The following is a 12,857-nucleotide window of genomic DNA, read 5'->3' on the forward strand; positions in this document are numbered from 1 at the left end:
ACATATCAAAAGCTTTTGATAGAGTCAGGCACAAAGCTTTGATGTCCAAATTACCTTCCTACGGCTTCTTTCCTTTTGTCTGTAACTTCTTATGTTTTCTTTCTGACCGTTCTATTGCTGCTGTGGTAGACGGTCACTGTTCTCCTAAATCTATTAACAGTGGTGTTCCTTAGGGTTCTGTCCTGTCTTCTAATTATTCATCAATGATCCTCTAAACTTCTTGTCCTACACTGTAAAAAATAATCTGTAAATTTTACAGAAAATTCACTGGCAACCAGGCTGCCAAACTTTTTCTGTAAAATTTAGGTATCTGTAAACAAGAATTTCCATATAAATCCGATTTTCTGTAAATTTTAAAGGTTTCTGTATTTTTTTTTCCTTGTAAATTATGACAGGATTTTTCTGTATACCATTTACAGAAATTACTTGCTAAAGAAAAAGGGGAAAATCTATTTCTCAATGTTATTGTATTGTGCCCTACAGGAACAGTACTGGCAAACAGTATTTGTAGTTTACAGGAACTTGTGAACAACTTAACTGTATCAATTTCTTAAGAAATGTCTAGTTAATATCCATATTGTGTACACTTGATGGTAGCAGTACAGCACATAGATCCTTCATATATCAAACTAATTTGGAAAGTCTGGGTTGATAAAAAAAAAAAAAAAAAAGATACATCTAAAGACTCGTTGGCATCTGACCTTTTATTGTACATGCCAAACTTTCTCTGTATATCAGAAGAAAGTTTGCATACCTGTGTATGTGTACTATTGTATATGCAATTAAGACAACACAGTACATACATATCAAATTATGACTTTAGATACAAATGGTGGCCGTTGCAATGCTGCTGCTCTCACTACACATTACTGTTTACAATTGCCAGCTGATCACACGCCCGAATGCCTGCTGGCCAACCGAACCATGCACCACATATTAATAAACTGTATTCAGTATACAAAGAGCAACAGTTCAAAAGGTCGATTGACTGGCAGCCAGGCATGAGTATATTATTTCCTCCAGATGGTCAGCATGTAAACAAAAAGCACACTGAGAGCAATGGGCAACTGGTATACACAAACTTTTTTTATGACAAACTGAAAAGTTCGCTGTATGTAGAAAAGAGCAGGTATCAGAAGAAACCAGTGTTTGATAGTATATCAAAGAGCAAATTTGATATACTGAGATTATATATATGCTGAATCAACAGCAATGTTTTAATTACAACAGTAAAATGCTGTAATCTCTCCAATATCCATCCTAGTTATTAACCAGAGGCCCATCCGGAGACTGCAACATCTGGATAGGGGTGCACATGACTGTAACACACCTGGATAATGACGTACTGTCTGAATAGTTACCCTTACCCTCCAGAGAGCAACTCTTACTGTCACGATAGCCAATCAGACACTTGTCTGGATAATGACGAGTCTGGATACTGACAGTCTGGAAAATGGAGCAATTGGCGTACTGCAGAAATATGACTATTCTGCACTCATGAGACTTTTTTACATTTAATAACAATATAGCTAAATAAATACTAAAATCCCAGTTGACTCAGTAGAACTTATATTTACTAGGGCACTTTGAGGACTTTTTTATGAATATTAAATATTCCTTTCTGTACGAACAGATCTTGAGTATATCACATATCTATCAAAAGTACAAAAATATTTCATTACCTCTGTGGGAAATCACTTCACCTGAACCAAAGTATATGAAAATAAATTAACTGTTTCCTGTATCTGAAACATTTTTGGAAAAATAAGCAAGGTATTATTTAAACTGTATGTGTTTATGAGAGAAGCACAGAAGGAATGCAAGGACTGAAATGTGCAAGGAATTTGATAACCAAGCTGAGAAAGAAAGAAAAAAAAGTCATCCTTTTAGAGAAAGTACTGCATCAGTAATAAGAAACACTGGAACCTGAATGTTGTCCTACTGCCCATGGAAAAGTTATAAACATGAGAAAATTCATAGCTGAAAGATTTTATTCAATACAGATAATGTGTCCAACAGCACGTCAGGTTAGGGCATGGACAGCCTACATTTTCCTCATGTTCTCATGTAAAAGATGAACTAGATAAGAGGCTTCAAAATCAAAATGAGGTAAAAGGAGAAATTACCTGAGCACATTTTTAAAACTAAAAATACATTAGATAAACTTGCAAAAATATTTCTATTAAACCACACTATACAATTTAATCAATTACTTGACTCTTCATCAGAGCATTCCTAAAAAATGATAAATAAATAAATAAAAGTAATAATAAATCTAAGCATTTCACTGCATCAGCAAGCATGTAGAGAACTTTACATTATCATCATCATCATTACACTTCATTAAAAGACAATTCCAGAAATGAAAAAAAATCATAAAGAACCTAGGCATTTAACTATACATAAACCAGCGTGGAAAGAACTTTACATCATCAACATCATCATCACCATTATAATCACTGCATACACCAATAAAAAAGAGCATTCCAGAAAAAAAAAATATGAACCTAGGTATTTAACTATGCAACACCAATCATGGAGAAAACCTTTATCATCATCATCATCATCACCACCATTATAATCATCATTATACTTGCATGGAGAAAACTTGACATCATCATCATCATCACCATTATAATCATCATTATACCATTAAAAAGAGCATTCCAGAAAAAAATAAATAATGAACCTAGGCATTTAAGTACATCACCTTTACAGCATCACCATTATAATCATTGACACATCATTAAGAAAAAAAAAAAATATTTAAGTACATCAGCAAGAATGGAAGAGAAGTTTCATCCACTTGAGTATCACAATTGTAGTGGCTGACAGCATCTGCAATAATTAAGATAATGAAAACATGATACAAAAGTTACATTGTTGTCTTCAGTCTTGAACACACAATACAAGTACTTTATATAAACAGTAAGATATATACTACAGGGCAAATTGTTTAGTTCTACAGAAGTCAATGGTAATAAATAAATAAAATAAATGATGGCCCACTAAGTTTCCAGATAGGGATGACCAGCCCCTTTCTCCAGGCACAAGCACATTGAAGCAATCTAACTGTCATAGCACACTCATAGCATCGCTAATAAAATGAGTAATAAAGCAAATTAATTTTTGTGAGGTAAAATGAAATGGTAAATAAGACACTAATACATGTGACTTCCTGGAAGCTTATTTTTCACTCAACAAAAAACCAATATAAGTGTTCCAAGATTTCTTAAAAGAAAATAATAATGATCAATCTCCATAATGATCCAATATAAGTGTTCCAAGATTTCTTAAAAGAAAATAATAATGATTAATCTCCATAATGATCCAATATAAGTGTTCCAAGATTTCTTAAAAGAAAATAATAATGATTAATCTCCATAATGATAAAACAATGTTTTCATAAGTAATAAACATTATCTTGTGGGATTTAGCTCCTCCAGTCTACATCAGCAATAGCATTAATCAGGGACAGGACCTTCGGATGGACTTCAGAATGCCTTTTGCAATGTTTTTTTTACTTCTATCTTGCTCTGCCATTCGGGATTGATGCCAACAAAACATCTGTAGTGACGAAGGGTAATGTACTATTGTGTACACATTGTAAATAATGTAAATTTTGTCCATATCCTTAAAAACTGCAATTCTAATCTGCAAGCTGTTACTACATACCACAGAGTTACATGAATCTCAGCTTAGTAATTTTAGTATAAGAAAAGCAATGTGTCTTTGACTGTTAATACTGAAGGTGTTCGGGACAGATTTATCCATATATATATATATATATATATATATATATATATATATATATATATATATATATATATATATATATATATATATATATATATATGAATTACCTTTGAATGAACTCAGGTGTTGATGCAGAATCCATGGGGTACATTATAATGAAGTAGTAATAGGAGGCCAACAGCAAAGCTAGGCCAGTGGTAAATGTGGCAATATGCTCAGTGACAACAACACCATCAATTGCCAGCATATATCTTGCTGTAGTAAATCTTGATTCCCCTGAAAGTATTAAAAATAAATAAATAAATATAACCTAGCCACCTCTGGTAAGGATTTCATGACTTGTCTCTAGCATCTTCACCCCTTCCTCACCAATCAATGCTTGTGGCAGAACTGCACTAGATATTTTACCTCCTCCACCTAAAGTCTCTCCCACAAAAGACCAGGTAATAATAATGGTAACGTAGTTTTTATAGACCACAAGGTACTTTTCTATCATAATTTTTATAACAAATACCCACACATCCCGTTCCTGTTCATTAAGCATAAAGGAACCAGTTAATAACTCTTTCAAAGGTGAAGTGATAAGAAAACTGCTATTATTTACAGTGTTCCTGGTTGCAGTATTACACCTCCTTTGGTTACATATCATTACCCATAAAAATTATAGGCTGATCCAAGTTATAAATGTCATTTCTTGTACTGGACACCTCCAAACTTGGTGACAACTCATCACAAAGGTCTGAATTTGATGAGTAGATAATTTCAGTTGGCAAGCCCTTAACTGTTTGACATCTTTGATGCCTACTTATGTGTGATTTAAATATCTTTGAGAACATTTTGGAGCACTGATTAAAGGGGCACTGAATTCTGGTGCCATTATCAATGTGCTGCCTCAAATGCTTTGATAAATCCTTCATTCCATCACAAACTTGTTGGCACAACAGAGTTTTACACTGTAATTTCAAATGGAGACAAGATCAACAATTTTTCAACACTTTCTGACCTATATTCTTGATGGTCTCAGTATATATGAGCCTTTAGCCCTGTGTATGATGAAAGTGTTTGCAACCCCCTAATGGGCATTTGATAACTCTTCTGTATTCATTTGAATGCAACAGGCAATGATTTACATAATTTTTCACTGACCTTGATACATGATTACAGAGAGGACATGCAAACTCTGAATCCATGACACAAAAGTAATTACTAAAAAATCAGTAGTACTTAACGGTACTTGCCCTTCAGGAATTCAGGGATTATTACAATACTTAAGAAACATACTTTTTTTCCACGAGTGCTAGGTGGACTCGTGGAGCAAACTGCACTACATTTTCACTCATTCATCAGTCTTCCTCTCACCCGTGCCCACCAGCCGGATGTAACAGAGTACCACTTAACCTTGGTAACCAACCTAACAAACTAATGAAACTAACCACCATAACCAACCAAACCGAATTAGCCTGACCTAACTAACCTAACCTAGCGAAACCAGCATAATCTAACATAGGTATACAATCAAACTAACCAAACTAAGAGTGCAGGTCAGTCCCCATTAGTTAATAATTTAGTTTGCTAATGACTTCATGCTTCAACATAATTTATTTTAGATAGGTAAAAAAAAAAAAAAATGAGTATACATCATGCACAAATAAACGCACTTACTAATGACATGGCTTACAAGCTGAGGTTAAGCAACCATTGAATTGTAACTTACATGCGAGGGAGGAGACCAGGAATGTTGTTGGATGCAAGGCCCTTAGGTCTTAGGGCCTTAGGAGGTAGGTAGGTAGAATACTGGTTGGCTGTGCCCTTGGTGGTGTTTTAGATGAGGCCGTGTAGTTAAGCCTCAGCAACAGCGTCAACACAGCCTCTAGTGTCCCAGAAGTGCAGTAAGCAGGTAGTATCAGGCTTGATGAAGGTACAGGCCTGGGTCTCACAAGGTACAGGATAAAGATGCAGCTACTAGTCTGGAACTGGCGTTTGGCGCCTGGTGGGCACCTCGTAATCGTGGACAAAAAAAAAAATGGCGGTTTACCAGTTGGAAATATCGATGCGCATGTAACTACTTTTATGCTTTTATTATTCTTCTCATCATACTTCCTCAAAATTTCATATTACTAAATGTTTCAATTGAGATAACAAGAAATATTTCTTACCTAGCATATCTTCCCAGAGTAGAATATTCCATCTAATGATTACTGACGTTACTAGGTCGAAATAACCTTGCGTCACCGAAATATTATATAGAACGTCTGAGCTTTCTATTTCATTATGAACAATTTTCATCATCACCTTACGTAAAAATGTATACGATAACTGTACATCGACATACAATGGCAAGTTTTCAGTAACGATGCCAGGTGTCGCAATAAACAATACGCTTGACAAAGAAGGAAAAAAAAAAGAAAACATTTAAAGCATGTTTTTAAGGCTATTGGTGTATCAGCAATGAATAATTATTACATTCCAGGTATTTCATAAAGAATAATATCGAAGACAACCGCTTAGCAACAAAGAAAAAAAATGCAACATTTACAGACACCCTGTTGCTTCGATTTACAGTGCTTATCTGTATTTAATTCTATCACGATAAAATATTATTTAGATAATATGGAGACTTATGGTGTCTCGGCACACACTCAACATTGCCTATTAAATATTAACAAGGAATCACTCAAGAAATTCAAGACATCACAATCAAAATGCATGTCACATACAACAGTCGAAATTGTAAACCTTGGTTACAATTAGTTCCTGTTAGTATTTATTGGAAAAATACTGTAAAAAGTTATTCTTTTTTACAGTGTATCACTCCCACGCTTATACCACCCTGCATTTTTCCACGTCTTTTCGTAGACATTCAACCCTTCAGGAAGTAAACATTTCACGCAGGGAATGCCTGACTTCTGATCTCTAAAATTTCCGATTGGGACAGGGCAAACTTGGTATTCAAACTTGGTAATTCAATGCCTCAAAAACTCAATTCCTCTCCTCCTCCTCCTCTTCTACTTTTTCTTCCTCCTCCCTGGCCTGCGTGGTGGTGGCGTGCTCTCACATTCGCAGGGGGCAGATCTGGAGGATAAAAAGCTTCAAAAATATACGCGGCGCTTCGTGCATAGCAAGGATTCTGGTCCTGCGCGTTGGCCGAGTTTTGATGCCGCCTGAGCCTACCGCTCCCCGAGCTTTCCCGGTACTGGGGACTGTTTGTCTGGCGCTGCGGTGAGGGAGTGTAACGGTTGTGGAATTGTCCAGGGTGTGTTGTGGAGGCGATGTTGAATGGACTGGGTGTAGAGAAGCTTACGGTAGGAATGGCTGGGGCTGTGTCGTGTGAAATATGCGATTTAAAATGAGAGACTATGAGTCTCAGTAGATATTATTGGGATATGTAGTATATAAGTCGGTGAAAGGCAAGTTAGGTTTCTCAGAAGTAATAGTTGTGGAGGGTTAGAGGAGGGCACATGTGCAAGTGGCGGCGACAGGATTCCGACACTCGCTCCTTTTATCGTGAAGCTTTATCCCTCAGGCGTGTGACGCACACACACACACTGGATCAACTGTGTGTTCTGCTGGCGTGGCCCTCCCGCTGCAAATCGCGCACACACACACACACACCACTTAGAACAAGAAGAAAAATATATCCTTGACAATTTTCTATTACTATTTCCATTTCTATTATTACTACTACTACTACTACTACCACCACCACCACTACTGTAACTCTCTCTCTCTCTCTCTCTCTCTCTCTCTCTCTCTCTCTCTCTCTCTCTCTCTCTCTCTCTCTCTCAGCATGCTCTGGAGGAACTTAATTATGAGCAATGGAGTGCGCCATATCCTGAGCCCCGCAGTTCCCTCCCTTGGAATTACCTTTGGCAGAATTACTACACTCGCAAACTCGCGGATAGCCATTTCCCTTTTATACTTTCCTCAAAAGTTGGTGGGCGCCGTCGTGTAAGCGAGCGAGTGAGCGTGTAGTACATGCCTGTACACCCAACTTTGCCGGAAGTGTTGGGTTGTGCATTACTAAATATGAGGTGTTGGGGGAGAAAGGGGAGTGGGCGGTAAATGTGATGAGGAGGTATGCATGGAGGTTGGTGCGTGATGGGTAGGGTTAGGCGTGTGTTGGGCTGTGGGTGTGTTGGGAGGAATAAGTCTGAGTGTACGTGTGTGTGGGTGTCAGTCAGTGGGGGATAGGAGTGTGTGTGTCTATGTGTGTGTGTAAGGTGCAACGAGAGGGCCACGCCAGCAGCACACCCCTGCTCCAGTAGAAGAGTGTCAAACGCCTGAAAGGAAAAGCATCACGGAGAAGGAGCGAGTGTCGAAACCCTGGCGCTGCTCCTCTCCCGTCGCCACGGCAGAGATTATTATATGATTTTCGTGTTTTAATCTTTTCATTTACAGTTATTCCTTCTCTTCTTTCTTTTCCTTCGTCATAAGTTTCATCATTATCTTTCATCATAATTGTTCCTTCCATATATAACAAAGATTTATGTATATTGAATATTAAGGTAGTTGGACGTGTTGACGTTTATATGATTTTATACACAATATATATATATATATATATATATATATATATATATATATATATATATATATATATATATATATATATACGAGGTGTGTCATTAAAGTTCCAGGACTGGTGTCCTAAAAGATGAATTTCAAACCCAAGCCACAAACCACCATATTTCCCCTTCAAAGTAATCCTTCTGGAGTATACAACTGCGCTCCCAACCCTCTACAGTCACTAATCTTTTTCTTACGTGCTTTTAAAATCATGTCCTCTGTTGCAGGTCGTTTAACAATGAGCGCTGAACAGCGAACAAACTTGAAGTTTTTGGTGCAGTTGGGGAAAACGCCGTCAGAAGCACTGGGTATGCTGCAAAAAGTGTACGGGGATGAGACAATGTCACGCTCACGTGTTTTTGAGTGGTGCAAGAGGTTCAAAGAGGGCCGGGAGGACGTGGAAGATGACCCCAGGAGTGGAAGACCCTCAACGAGCAGGAATGAGGCCAATGTTGAGCGTGTCAAGCAGATGGTGCGTGACGATCGTCGGTTGACTGTTCGAAAGATCGCAGATGAGCTTGGCATGAACCACAACAGCGTGTGGAAGATTATCACTGAAGATCTGGGCATGCGGAAAGTCTGTGCGAAGATGGTGCCGAGACTCCTGAACGATGACCAGAAGGGACGACGCATGCAGGTGTGTCAGGACATCCTCGAGCGTCTGGAAACTGAACCAGACTTGCTCAGGAGAGTCATCACCGGCGATGAGTCCTGGGTATTTGAGTACGACCCGGAGACCAAACGCCAGAGCCTTCAATGGAAGAGTCCGGCGTCGCCACGGCCGAAGAAAGCAAGGCAGTCCAGGTCCAGCTTCAAGGTCATGTTGATCGCTTTCTTCGATGTGAGGGGCATCGTCCACTGCGAGTTCTTGCCACAGGGCCAGACAGTCAACCAACATGTGTACAAAGAAGTACTGCGGCGTCTGCTTCGTGCAGTGCGCGAGAAGAGGCGGGAGTTGTGGCAGGGCAACTCGTGGCTGCTTCACCACGACAATGCGCCTGCTCACAATGCCCTGAGCATCAGAGAGTTCTTGGCCAAGAAGAACATCGCCGTGCTGGAGCAACCGCCCTACTCACCTGACCTCGCTCCGTGCGACTTCTTCCTCTTCCCCAAGCTCAAGGAGGTCATGAAGGGGACCCGTTTTGATGATGCGGACGACATCAAAAAGGCCGTGACGACGGAGCTGAGGAGCATCCCGCAAGAATCCTTCCAGCAGTGCATGCAAGCCTGGCAGAGAAGGATGGACAAGTGCATGCGGTGCCAGGGGGATTACTTCGAAGGAGATAACCTATAGTTTGTAGCCTGGATGTGAAATAAAACTTGTGTGGCACCAGTCCTGGAACTTTAATGACACACCTCGTATATATATATATATATATATATATATATATATATATATATATATATATATATATATATATATATATATATATATATATATATATAATTATTTTCACAATTGTTATCTTAATTTTTAGTTGATTTTAACAATTTTATTTATTTTTAACATTTTGTATTACTGCTTTTTTACTCAACCACAATTGTCATGCCTTTTCATAATTTTGTAGCGGCGCCACATGTCCGAAATGTTGTAGCGCCAAATTTTTAAATCGCTGACGAAAACTCAAATGTTGTATTGTTTCAGTCTTTCAAAGACCATGCGTGTGTCTGCATAACCTCCCTGAGAGTTAGAGTGACAGTCCCGACGCTACTTGTTCTCCTCTGCCTGTAAATAATGTAGCGGTGGGCTGGTGGTCTAAAGGTTGACTTCGATCCCTCCTCACGGTAGTTTCTCTGCTGTGAAGTTAGTTTCTGTCATAACGCGTCCGCTCCACCTGACCTTGCTGCTGCGCCGGGCCTTGACTCAGTCTGTACCTCATGGCAGTATCCAGGTAGGAGACGTAACTCTCTCTCTCTCTCTCTCTCTCTCTCTCTCTCTCTCTCTCTCTCTCTCTCTCTCTCTCTCTCTCTCTCTCTCTCTGTGTGTGTGCTACTCTGTCTCTCTCTCTCTCTCTCTGTGCTACACTACCCAAAAGACTGCAATACCAAAAAAATCTACAAATAGGGAGTCATGGAGAAAAAAAAAAGTGTACAATTGAAGCGAGTAATCCTTTCTGGTTAAGAATGGAGTTCTCGTCACACACGGAAGGAGAGAATAGATTGCCTTTGTCCTTTTTAGGCTGCTGAATTATTCAGGAGACTGGAGTACAAAAGCATCTGTATGAAAAGTAGGCAGTCATAAGAAAAGTGTCTAGAATTAAAGGGGTAAAAAATAAATAGGATGTTAATTTTGTTTCTCTTTAGGCTACAGAGATATTAAAGGGACTGCAAGTCTAAAAAAAATATATTGCAAAAATTGTGCAGCATTGTAGGGACTTTTCCTGCCTTGAAACAGTGGAAGAGAGAGAATAAGAGGCTAATTTTGTCCCCTTTAGGCTACATTATAAAAGGGACTGCAGTACAAACGCAAGCCTAAAAAATATGTTGTAAAATTTGTGCAGCATTTTACGGACTTTTCCTGTCTTGAAATAAAGGAAGAGAGAATAAGAGGCTAATTTTGTCCTCTTTAGGTAGGCTCCATGATACAAGGATGTAGTACAAACGCAAGTTTAAACAGTATAGAGTCAAAACCATCCAGCACTCAGTGGCCCCATCGCGCTGGTCAGTAGAGGATCCGAGGCCACCAGACGTAGCGGAACCTTTCTGGGTCGTAACGTGATAACCCGGGGGACGTAAATAGGTGAGTATCGGGTGTGAGTGTCAGAATAGTCCAATACTTGCTTAAAGGTCAGGGAAATTGAGCACACCAGACACGCTCCACAGGACACAAGCTCTCGTTCTTCACCTCCATTCATTTCAGCCAGACGACGCGAGGAGGAAAGTGCGGGAGACTGGAACGAAGCACTGGAGAGTTATAAAGGATGAGTGTGAAGATTCTTTGTCTTTTTGTTTATCTATTTATTTATTCATTCATTTATCTGTTTATTTATTTTATTTATTTACTTATTTTTGTGGTGTGCGTTTGTGCAAGGTGTAGAGTCTGCTTGTTTTCTTTCTGAGATTTACACTATAATCTTTGAAGCAATACTCACATAAATGGGCACTGAATATTTAATAAAGCTTCCCAAAGGTTTACACTGTCATCGTTCAAGCAATGCTCACCAGAGTGGGGACAACATTTAGTAAAGCTTCCCAAGTGTAGGTAATTTGATGTTTACTTAGTAAAACCACAGCGGGTTGCTGAAATAAAATGGTTCTCTCATAAGGGCGCAATGATGATTAATTTTTGTCTCCTTTATTTTCTTTCTTTTTTTTTCAATGGTAATGCATGACGAGGGTTGCAGCATCACCATTATGCACACACTCTTCAAGACCCCTATTATTGTCCTCTCTGTGATGCGTATGGAAAGTACTTATAGAACACCAAATCCGAACTGTGGTCTCGGAATTTCGTGTTACTGGCCAGTGTTCAGTTATATGATGCTGCGAAGGGTCTTCGGGTCTTCCAGGCTCAGTTCCCTAACCTTCCAGAAATTGAGTCCATTGCAATTTCGTGTTACTGGCCAGTGTTCAGTTATATGATGCTGCGAAGGGTCTTCGGGTCTTCCAGGCTCAGTTCCCTAACCTTCCAGAAATTGAGTCCATTGCAATATGAAAAGGATATAAAAAAAAGGTGCCAGATTATGAAAAAATGCAGTTGTAGTGTAGAATGTCACTAATATTGTACCGAAATGCATTATTCGTACATATTTTGAAATTTTTAAAGCATTCTGTACATCTTACCGTGTTGTTTTATATTTGACAGTGCCACCGAAGTCCCGAGCGGCTTCGAGACAAGGAAGAGAAGCTACGCGGCTCACTTCTGCCAGTCAGTCAGTGGTCAGTGGCGTCAGCTTTGTTGTGGTGTACGCATGAGTCTTGTGTTTTCTTGAACGCTTTTTTGAGCTTTAGGTGAACCAAAACTCTCCCAAAGCCTGTGCACAGTGGTCAGCAGGTATGTTAACTTGGTAATGAGTGTATTTGGACATATACTGCTGGTGAAACTGGTGTGTCATGCCTCGCTAGGCTAGTAGGAAGCAAGTGGTTGAGGAATCACAGTTGCCAGACCATTAATAACTAACATTCTTAATTTTGCATAGTTATCAGTTTTTGTATTTCATATGACTATCTAGGATGTAAGTGTTTCCAGTGCCATGAATCTAAAGGAATGGTGCTCGAAATGGGAGGTTGTAAGGCTGAGGGACACGAAAATAGGCTTGAGTGTTGGCGAGAGTGGGCGGTGCGCCTACTGTCTAGGCGTCCCTGCTCCCTCACCACGCATCCCGCCGCTGTCACAACATTCCCCGGTATATTACACTTGTTTCTTGAATGTTTACCGTAAAGTCTGCAATCAGGAATCATCGTAAACATTAATCATTGTTGTCTTTCTGATCACCACCACATCCTCTGGCGTTCCACCTTCTACCACTCCGATATTATCTTCCACTTCCTTGTCGCTGTTTGTTCCTCCATCACTTTCATAACCATCATCAACT

The 12,857-nt window shown here is 39.3% G+C and overlaps 2 long non-coding RNA genes across 4 annotated transcripts in view; one reads left to right on the forward strand and one right to left on the reverse strand.

Annotated features, from left to right (window-relative positions):
* The window catches only part of LOC135097561 (uncharacterized), a 51,041-nt gene extending 38,832 nt beyond the window's left edge, over positions 1–12,209 (forward strand). The window contains exon 7 of the long non-coding RNA XR_010265813.1: positions 12,128–12,209. This is a non-coding gene — a long non-coding RNA (uncharacterized LOC135097561). The remainder of the gene's footprint in view (positions 1–12,127) is intronic.
* LOC135097571 (uncharacterized) lies at positions 2,563–6,025 on the reverse strand. 3 transcript variants are annotated; one of them, XR_010265817.1, is made up of 4 exons: positions 5,471–6,025; positions 3,864–4,032; positions 3,482–3,567; positions 2,563–2,838 (listed from the first exon to the last, which is right to left on the reverse strand). It is a non-coding gene; the product is annotated as an uncharacterized LOC135097571 (long non-coding RNA). The 3 variants fall into 3 exon arrangements; XR_010265818.1 differs by lacking the exon at positions 3,482–3,567 and having other exon boundaries at positions 5,471–6,018; XR_010265816.1 differs by lacking the exon at positions 2,563–2,838 and having other exon boundaries at positions 2,952–3,567; positions 5,471–6,018.
* Positions 12,210–12,857: the final 648 nt, after the last annotated feature.

This window comes from Scylla paramamosain, unplaced genomic scaffold (genome assembly GCF_035594125.1).
Source record: "Scylla paramamosain isolate STU-SP2022 unplaced genomic scaffold, ASM3559412v1 Contig25, whole genome shotgun sequence".
Taxonomy (NCBI): domain Eukaryota; kingdom Metazoa; phylum Arthropoda; class Malacostraca; order Decapoda; family Portunidae; genus Scylla; species Scylla paramamosain.